The sequence below is a fragment of the Corvus brachyrhynchos genome, unplaced genomic scaffold, assembly GCF_000691975.1.
Source record: "Corvus brachyrhynchos isolate BGI_N302 unplaced genomic scaffold, ASM69197v1 scaffold23, whole genome shotgun sequence".
In the NCBI taxonomy this organism is placed as follows: domain Eukaryota; kingdom Metazoa; phylum Chordata; class Aves; order Passeriformes; family Corvidae; genus Corvus; species Corvus brachyrhynchos.
The window spans coordinates 12,739,200-12,749,199 of NW_008238983.1; the positions used below are offsets into that span (position 1 = coordinate 12,739,200).

Here is a 10,000-nt window from a genome sequence, read left to right on the forward strand (position 1 = left end):
GTGCGGAGCCGGTGCTGCCGCGGAGAAGTTGCCGGGCGCGTTAAGTGGGAGACTGCGGAGCCCGGTCATCCCATCCCATCCAATCCCATCCCTTTCTCCCCCTTCTCTCCGTCCCACACGCTTTTTTATTTTATTTTATTTTTTAAAATTTAAAACATTGAGCCGAACATACAGCTCGGGTGTAATCCAGGCGTTTTAGAGTGCTTCCTTAAAATTTCAGAGATGAGTAGCCATAAGGAGCTGGCCGAGAAGGGGTGTTCATTGATTCAGATGCGGATTGGTCTCTCTTCTCCTCGAGTCAGCTACAGCACTTCGGTTCATTCAAAGCCCGCGTTCCAAGTGCTTGCGCCCGTAGTTTGCAGAGGGGAGGCAGGTACGGAGGTCGTAAAAACTATTAGGAAATTGTAAAATTAGCAGCCCCAGTGCGCTTGAGGGGAACGGCATTAGAGAAGTTGCTGACTTCCGAATAGCGGTGGCACCAGAAGTTTTCCTCCTTGCCATACGGTCTGTCACAGCTGGAGAGTTTTTTTCACCCTGCTCCGCAAAGTTACCCTCTCTGTGAAGGGACGGTTTCGCTCTGTTGTCGTTGCTAAAGAAGATGCGCTTAGTTAGAAACTCTGTGTGTGAAGAAATGCGTTCCCACTGCAGCAGTCAGTTCTAAGGAAACTTTTAATTTTGTGCTTCAAGAAACCTGATTACTTCTTGGATTACTTTTCTACCTTGGTTTAGAAGGTATGGTAACGCTGCCAGATATTGTGCAAAGCATTCTGCTTCCAAAATTGTTAAAAGTTATTAGTACTGTGTCAGAAAATATTGTAGTGTATGATTGCAAATTATCTCCAAAAAGTGATGTTTGGTGGGATGCAAGAATTTTTAGACTGGCATGGCCATTGGTTTAAACTATGTAAATTGTTGTAGAGGAATAGAATGTTGTTTCTTTTTACTTTTTCTTTCTTTCTTTTTCTTTTCCTTCTTTTTTCCTTTCACTGAGTCTTACACATGTAAGTGCAAGAAGTGTTTTCAAGGACTTTCTGTGGAGATTAGGATTTAGAGCTTCTTGACTACTTATTTTACTTTCCAATATCTGGATGCTACCAAGGTTACATTGATATACATTTATTGTCCAGATGTCCAAACCCTACCTAAATTAAATAAACCAGGTATATAATCCTGATTGTATTTTGTGCAGTCACATTAACAACCCATTTCTAGACTTTAATAATTTTGTTTTAAAATTCAAAACTGCAATGCATTGTAAGGTCCAAATCCTTTAAAAGACACACTTTGATAGTTTCAGCTGACTGTTCACATCAGTTGTAACTCACATGAATGCTGCAATACCAGGGAGTATGACTGCTATTAAACATTGTAAATTATCGTTGAAATGTAAAGAAAAAGAATATTAGTACACTGCATTTAGAAATAAATACTAAAATTCCTTTCAAGTACTTGGAAATACTTTCTCTGAATCAGCTACACAGGGGCATGTTCTGAGTGGCTTGTTGCACTGCTCTCTCACCTTGCTAGTGAATTGCATAGTTTAAGGTGTTTAAAGCCTTAGTGAAGTAGAAAAATGAAGGATGGGATGCCTTTAGCTTCTGAATTTTCCAAACAAAATTTTTACACTTAGGTAACTTTGTTTATTCTTTGTTCTCTTCTCTACTGAGGGAAAATGTAAGTCCAAAAAGTGAGAATGGATTTGTCCACGTTACCATGAAAACGCCCCGTTTGTGGGTTAATATAAGAGTAGATACAGTAGTTGGTACTATTTCTCTTTTCTAAAAGGTTTCTTTGCTCCCATGAAGAGATTTCTTTCTAATACTGGCATGCTCTGCTTTGATTTTAATTCGTAAGTGTTGGTGAAAAAACTGAATAAAAAGCACTGGACATACTGCTTAGACTGCCTTATGCTCCCACCCCCTCAATACTTAGCAAAACTCTACCAAGTTTTAGTTTGATGGCTGTATGCCTTACTCCTTTATCAAAGCCTTTGAAACTGAAGCCTGTGGACATGAGAAACCAAGTGCAGACCATGTGCAAGACCAAGAACTCTTAAAACAGTACATGTCCTTATGATAGCTGTCTGTAGCAGAACTGTGGGGGGGAAGTGTCCGAAATACTGCAGAGCTCTGCACTTTATGTAGTTCATGTTTCTATTGTCCCAGGCTTGCTTTCAGCCTTAAAGATTTTCAAGATTTTCTCACAAATCTTAATATTGGTGACTATCCATGTGCATTTTTCCTTTTTTTTTTTTTTTTGGGGGAGGGGAGATAAAATAGGTAAAACTCAGAACATGATATACTGCAAGTTTATGAAAAAAAATAGAAATAGAAATTATATCCCTAATTATAAGGTAAATTTAAGATAAAAGCCAAGGAGAAATCAGGTATCCACTGAGAGAGAAGATTGGCCAGACTAAAGTCAATGGAAGTCCAGTGCTGGACATCTACAGCACCCAGGATTTCAAACCTAATGCACTGATCCTTGCAAGGGTCCTCTACCTACTGGATATGGCTTCCAGGGGAAATGACAGGAACACAGAAGCATAATGTGAAATTGTACTGACTGTCCTAATTCAGTCAGGGAGGAGTGATGGACCCTAGTATTTGAAGAGGAATCACTAATGTCTCTGGGCCAATGTAATGATGGGAAGACAGGGCAGCGGACTCTTTTCTCTTTGCCCTTCATGCCCCCAGTAACTGGAGAAGCTTAGGCACTGATCCTATGTGCCTCCTTTATCCCAGCTGAGTATTTCTCAGGGTGGCTGCTTAACTACAAGTGACCAAAGTGACTTGGTGCATTTTTAGTAGGTCCCATACTCATAAGTTGCACTAGAGAGACAAGATTGTCGTATACGTCTGACTTTCCACCCCAGCTCCCAGCTGCCAGTACTCCCTCCAGAAATGATCTTGTTGCTTGTTTCCCTATATAAACATGAACAACACCTTTCTCATTTGTGTTGCATGCAGTGTGCCATTAAAAAATGCAATAGTCTCCATCTCGGCATTACTGCAGCAGTTTTCCTTTCCCTTGTGGACCTTAATACCAAAAACCTGGTCTGCTTGTCGCTTCCACTGCATAGCAATGCAGAACTGTAACTGGATAACCAATCCACAGAGTTTTAAAACAATGCAAAACTTCTTTCTCATCATTAAAATTGGATAACTCCAAAATGAAGCCAAAAACATTTCCAGACATATTTTATTTGAGCTTAGGTACTTCTTACACTAACGCCACAATTCTGCAGAAAACAAGGAAATGGGTCCAGTCTGTATTTCAGCAACAGAAAACAAGGGCATAATGAATCGTATGCTGTTCTGGCAGATCATTTTTGGCGATGTACTCTTAAAAAGTCCAGAGGATATCAAAAGTCATGGATCGCAGCCTAATTGTGTGGCTCTTTGTCAGGAAAACTTCCATTGAAGCCTTCTGGGACTTTTTTTTCTCCTGTTTTATGTGCAAGAAGAGCTGGGTCCATAGTAATTTTTGTTTTTTAGTCAAGATTCACATATGTACTTGATTACATTTTGACCAGTCATTACTTTCTACTATTATTAAAAGTAATAGAATTAGACCAAAAAAAAAAAAATCATAGTAAAATAGTAAAATTTAGTGTAGCAATAATGGGAACTTTGGAAAATATTGTCATCCTTATGAGAGTAAGGCAGGATGCGCTGCTGGCTCCCCTGGAATTTCCCTCCCAAGTGACAAACACCACTTTTCTAGCAAGTATAAAATTACTCAGAGAGGAAGAATACTGGGAATACATTATGCCAGTTGAGAAATGGAAGATAAGGACTCTCATCAGTTTTTCTGGGACTATGATTCTTTGGGAAGCCTTTTAAAATGCGTGCAACTCAATGCAAGAGTCAAAAGAGGAAAGACCTGTTCCTCACTGGTATTTTTTCTATAGTCCAAAGATTATTTCCCCCCCCCCCCCCCCCCCAACACTGGAGTGGAAGAGTGTTCACAGATGCATGTGAATGCCATCTGAAGCAAGGCAGACAGCCCCAATCTTGTCAGCTTTTTGGCATTTTTTTAAAACAGGAGTATATTTTAAATACCTTCCACTCATCCAAAGTAGCTGCAGGAGTTTTCTCTCTCCAATGACTATCCAGCAAAGTGGACTGACTACAGCTGGGAAACTCACTGCTTCCGAAGTCAACTGTGGCTTCTTGTCCCTATGTCTGTAATCTATACATAAACCTAACTACAACTTGGAGTCAACAAGAGTTTCATTTGCTGCCTAAATTTAAACAGAATTATGTGTACCCCTTAAGGTAAGGTGGAATGCATCTTTATTAAAACCTCAACAACTTCTGCCTCACCCTTCTCCTTCAGAACACAGCTTCCTCCATGCTTTAAGCTGGTGTACAAGAAGAGATTGCAGGGGGTTTGCCCTAAGCAGGTTATTTCCAACACTGTGGTGGCTGCAAAAGTAGGTCCTAGTTCTGAAAGGATACATGCATGTTCTTAGCTTTGTTTGTACCATTGCAAATTCTTGGGGATAGGACCATGCAGGTTTGGGAGCATGCTCATGCTTCCTGTATAAATGCTCCCAAAGGCCGGTCAGGCTGCAGGCTTGGATGAGCAGTCACACTGAAATCATCGTGTTTTTTAAGCGTTGGGAACTGTCCACTTATCTTGCTTATTTTGCTTATTTCATGTGAAAGATTTACATTTCTTCTTCTGATCCCACTTGCCCTAGCTTTCTTGGTGAAAGAGAAACTTGCTCTGTAAGAGAGATCAGATTCCCCACTGAATTGCTTCATTTTTCTGCTTGCTTCAACTCACTGAGAACAGCAGAGCAATCGTAGTATAAACCTGGAATTGACCATAGTGGATTGGACTCAAAATATTTGCAAAAGCAGAGTGAGTTAACTGAAATATATAGTGTGGAGGAACTTGCTAATTTGTTTTAATTTTAGGAGTTATTTTTAGGTTTATTTAAGGGGAAAAAAAATCACACCAATCTCTAATATGTTTATTCGGGCTGGTAATGTCATTTAATAGTCCGTAACAGCCTGAACAGTTTGAAGCGAAATTAGGAAGCAATTCTGTGATCATGAAGGAGAGTTACTGAAACCTTCTATAATTTGGACAAATTGACTACTGATATATTGTAGAGTATACTTGGCAATAACAATTCTCAACATAAAGAGATGCTTTTATGTTTTCTCTGTTGCATATTTAGATACACTGTGGTGAGGACATCCTACGCTTTTTAAATCAGATAAATAGCTAGATAGATACAAAAAGTACAATTCATCTGCTGTTTGCCTCCCGTTGAGTGAGAGCTCTGAAAGAATATCCAAGAGCTCTATTTGGCCACTTGAGAATATGCTGTGTTCTTAGATTGAGTACCTTAATTTACACCCCTCACCTTTTATAGTCAGTTTATTTATAAGATGGAAGTGTGTGCATTTTCTTTGTCCTGGTGAATTTAGTCCACATTTCTGCTTGATTTTTAGTGAATAAAGGTGACAGGGTTTAATGAGTTATTAAAACTTGCCCTTAATTAGGAAAATTACCCTCATATTTTTCTCATATTGTGGAAACTATTTATAATGACTCTGGTTGCAATTCAAAAACTTGAAGGAAGAACCTTTTTCATATTTGCAATGATATCAAGTCCAGTAATTTGCACATAAAGTCAATAAAAGAATGGATTCTTTTATTATCTCTTTTAGCAATGAATTGTTACATAAATATAGTTCAAGCCCAGAAAATGCTAGGAAGGGCACATATGGAAAATACATACATGATACAGGATGCACTTTTTATCATTTGTCAGTGATGTGAAAAAGAATTCCCAAAGAACTGAGAATTATGTAGGATCTTTGAGACAACTTTTTTTACACCCTCACAATTGTTCCCTAACATGGAAATTAATTTTACATGTGCCAGACATTTAAATGTTTCACATCTGCACTGTTAGCAGAGTTCTTTTCTTAATCTTGTGTGTTGAATTACAGTGCTTCCTTCATTTTGCAGACAGGAGCTCTCCATTGAAATTTCACTGTATGCTCATAATTGTATTGTCAATTCGTGTAGTTAACCAGCATTTACACTAGGCAGGAATAGAGAAATGACTGAATAAACTAAACATCTCCCTAGACTATGTAGAAAATGCTGAATACAGAATTAATGCAGAGGGAAAGAAATTAATCCACTTAGTTTTAACCTTTTTTCTGTTTTAATGCAGTCCTTTAAAAGGCCTGGAGGTGTTTGTTTGGTTTTTTGAGCAGAAATGGGAGGACATTGAAGTGCTCAATACTACTCTCAGTTTTCAGAAAGGACCACCCCTCATCTTAGTAGTTATTATTTACATTGAGCTGTGTGATGAGGCGGAAATTAAAAATAGAATTAAAATGGTTCTAAAGTAGAGTCATTCACAGAGATTGTGAAGTGTAGCATATTAAATTACAATAATAAAGCTAATTATCAGCTGCTTGCTGAGATATTGAATGCTTTTAATTAAAACTAGTTTGTAGAATTCTAGCAGTTTTCTTCAAGTATTTGAAGATTGGTTATACAATACAGATTACCTTTTTTCCATGTTTAACAGTCTTCCTGTTGCATGTTCAGTCATATTTAGCACATTTGAACATGAAGTTACAAGTCTGTTTATACATATATTAGCTCTTCCATTTAAAATGAAGCTAAAAGTTAAATCCTTTTACAAAGGTGCCTTTATTCACCTCTCCTTTTGGTTGTTGCCCCATATTCCTTGACTTCCTTGGATACAAGAGGCTTGGTTCGGTTAGGTTGAGACCGTCTGGTGCAATTAGAAATGCAGCTGTACTATCATTCTGCAGGCAGATGCAACTCCCAGCTTAAACCCCAAAAGACTGATGACACATACATGATGATGCCATTCCTAACCTGTTTTTAATGTGCAAATTCTCCTGTCAGGTATCTTAAGGGCTATAGGAGTTTAACGTGTTTTTCAGGCTGCAACCTCCTTTTCCTTTATTCACTTATTTCTTAAACTTCTCTTTATGTGTCTTGGGTGGTTGAATGTAGGACCCATTTTAAGAGCTTTGCTTCAATTTAGGTTTTAAAGCAGGTTGAGCTTTTATGGTTTTGGTTGCTGGTTTGGAGTCTTAGTTTGCTAAAGCTGCAGGCTATGTGCTGAGCAGCCAGTAAGACATGTCAGAGACCACGAAGAGAGACGTGCTCACACACCAGCACTCCATTAGAGCCAGCTGCTCTAGTGACCAGTGTGAGTGGTCCCTTTCCTGCAGAGGGGCTGCTTACAGAAGTGGGGGTTGCACAGTCAGGCGTTTCCCCAAGGTGGCTGTGGAAGTAAGGCTGGGGTTTACCTCTTTGCTTGTTTATCACAGTTAACCCAGAGCTGCCACCACTGAGGAATGCATGTTCCCCTCACTTTTTGTATTTGCAAAAGCACCTGCAGAGCACCAGGTCCCTTGTAGAAAGTTTATTTCCCCTCCTCTCAAGACTTTGTGAGTGCTTATTTTCTGCTTTGAGGTTTCATTAAAATGTACTTGCCCTTGTGGGCTGCACTCAAGACAGAAGTGTTCCTTCAGGGACCTTTCTGTCTGCTCAGCATGGCTACAACTATGAACTGTCAGGAAATGTGCAGTTTGTTTTGGTGTACATTTGTGAAATCCTTGCAGCACCAGAGGTAGGGCTCTCTGTAGATGAGAGGACAGCTCTGAGTTTAGGTGTGCTGGTGTAAGACCAAAGTGGCTCCACAAATATCAGCATTTGTGATTTCATTTCCTTACCCTAAGTGAGGTTCCATTGTGCTGAGTGTGGAGCACATCTTGTCCCAGAGAAGTCAGTACATACATAGCTCAGGAAACACAGAAGAGACAAAAGGATAGCTCGTCTTTGGCCTTGGATTAGGTCATTCTGTTGAATCACATCAGTGGCCCAATCTTGCTATCTTTTAGTATCCTAAGAGAACAGGGTTGTAGGAGGACAGACATACATACACATGCTTTATTTCAATTGATGAAGCACTGTATAAATGCTAAGCATTCATTTCTTGAGAAGGAGGTTTACTTTTGAATTTGCTGGGAGATGAAATAATAAACCAAGATTTGCAAATAATTAATTTGCTGTATTCTGAAAGATTAGAAAATCTTGACCTTACAATGGCTTCTTCCTGTTTACACCTGGAATTCTAAAAGGTCCTAAATCTGCTTCTGGTTGTAATTGACATTAGGAATAAATGGAGAAGTATTTCGAGTGATTCATGGGGTGTATTTTGATATATTATTAAAACATAGCATGAGTTATATTGTATAGAAAGTTGCAAGGAGGGAAGTCCGTGACAGGTAAAATTTCTTCTGGGCAAATGCTGACTAATTTTAATCCAAATTTTTGTGTGAGCATGGTTACTTAGATGCTTCCTTATTTAAAAAAAAAAAAAAAAAATCAACATAACTTTTCAGGGGTGTGTATGTTGATTATTAAGGAATTTAAGGTTGCAATATTTGATTCTTTTTCAAAAGGATTGTAGTAGCTTCATCTCCGAATCTGGTATTCACAGTCTGAAAAGGAAAGCATACAGGTTAGAGTTCCTTATCTGAACAGCCTTGAAGAAATAGTTTTATCTATTTTGAAAGGAATTTTATCTATTTTGTAGCTCTCGTAATAAGGAGCCAAACTTTGAAGCTATTTAGATTCCTAAATAGAAGAATTATTTGTTATCACCTAGGTGCTAATCCTTGTCCTGCTATAAATGAGTGAGAGAGGTTCAGAATTTGAGAGCAAGGTTTTTTCAGTCAGGTGCCCACCAAGCTTTTGATTTCTAACTTCGGGCTCCCAAATTAGCTGATAACCTGAAGAGATGTGACTGCATTGAAGACAATGAAGCCATACACACTTCTTATGCTAGTGAAGAATTTGATCCATAAGTAAAACTTTAACAATGAAAAATTACAAAACATCTTTTTGACAAGAAAAAGATGTCAGAAACATTTCTAAAACATTGTTCTTTTAGATAAAAAATTATAAAGGTTTCTTGATTTACAAATTGATAACAAATAGATGCATTAGTGCAAATCCCCACATCCATACATAGGATCTCTTATTTTCCAGACAGTGACAATGTTTCTGCTGATTCTAGAGCAGAGGAAAGGGAGAAAAATCAGGGCATGGTTTCCCATTCATAGATTTACCATACCAAAGGCAAAGGGGTAAATTCTACTCTTAACACTTAAAATTTAGCCCAAGACCTGTTATGCTCAAGTCTGGTGTGAAAAACCTTTTAACAGACACAGAGCCAAAACCTACACGTGGCCCATTGCAGAACTGAGATGGGGTGGCAGGTGTCCTGTCATATATTCTTTGCTGATGCAGGGCCTAAGCTGAAGTTAGTGGGATTTCATTAGTATTTGCCAGATACAATAACAATACAATTTTCCTTTGGGAGAGATTCAAAACAGTTTTGAGGATTTTTTTAAGTTTTTTTTTTTTTGCTTTTATCTGTTTGTTTAGTGCTTGTGGATCTTAATCTACATTTAGGAACCATGTTTAATTGTTCTCTGTAGTTACTGTGAAGGAAAAAAAATCTTTCCATCCTCACTTTTCCACCAGCTCTATTTCCTCTCAATGTTTCATCCCCGGGAAATGGATCAGCTTTGCCAAATGTCTTAAAGTCACCTAATTCAAGGATAAAACCTGATATCATCAGTGTGAGATGTGAGGGTGTGTGTTTCATGACAGGCAGTCATCCAACCTCACAGAAAGCAAGCTAAGACAATTCCACTAAAAAAAACCCATAACAAACTGTACTCCAGTTTACCTTCATTTAAAAATACCAAAGCAAGCAAACAAAAATGTGTCCTGTAGTTTAGCTCTTCCTTTAAGAAATCAGGAAATGGGACTTCTCCATTGGGAAGTGTTTTCCAACAGAATTCTGCTTGATGACAGCAAGATGCGGAAAGGGGTACAGCTGAGAAGTTCATGGCAGAAGTTGAAGAAATGCTGAGCATAAGACTTGTCATGACAAAGGCAGGTAAATTCA

General features: G+C 38.5%; 1 protein-coding gene across 11 annotated transcripts in view; it reads left to right on the forward strand.

Annotated features, from left to right (window-relative positions):
- Positions 1 to 10,000, forward strand: part of IKZF1 (IKAROS family zinc finger 1) — a 68,727-nt gene that overhangs the window by 1,733 nt on the left and 56,994 nt on the right. For 2 of the 11 annotated variants that reach the window (XM_017738764.1, XM_008637217.2), the window contains exon 1: positions 21 to 732. The exons of 1 other annotated variant lie outside the window; for it this stretch is intronic. The gene's annotated coding sequence lies outside the window, so the exon portion shown is untranslated. Of the gene's footprint in view, positions 1 to 18; positions 733 to 9,525 lie in introns of those variants that run through there. 8 more of the 11 variants (XM_017738766.1, XM_008637215.2, XM_017738765.1 and 5 more) reach the window with 6 other exon arrangements.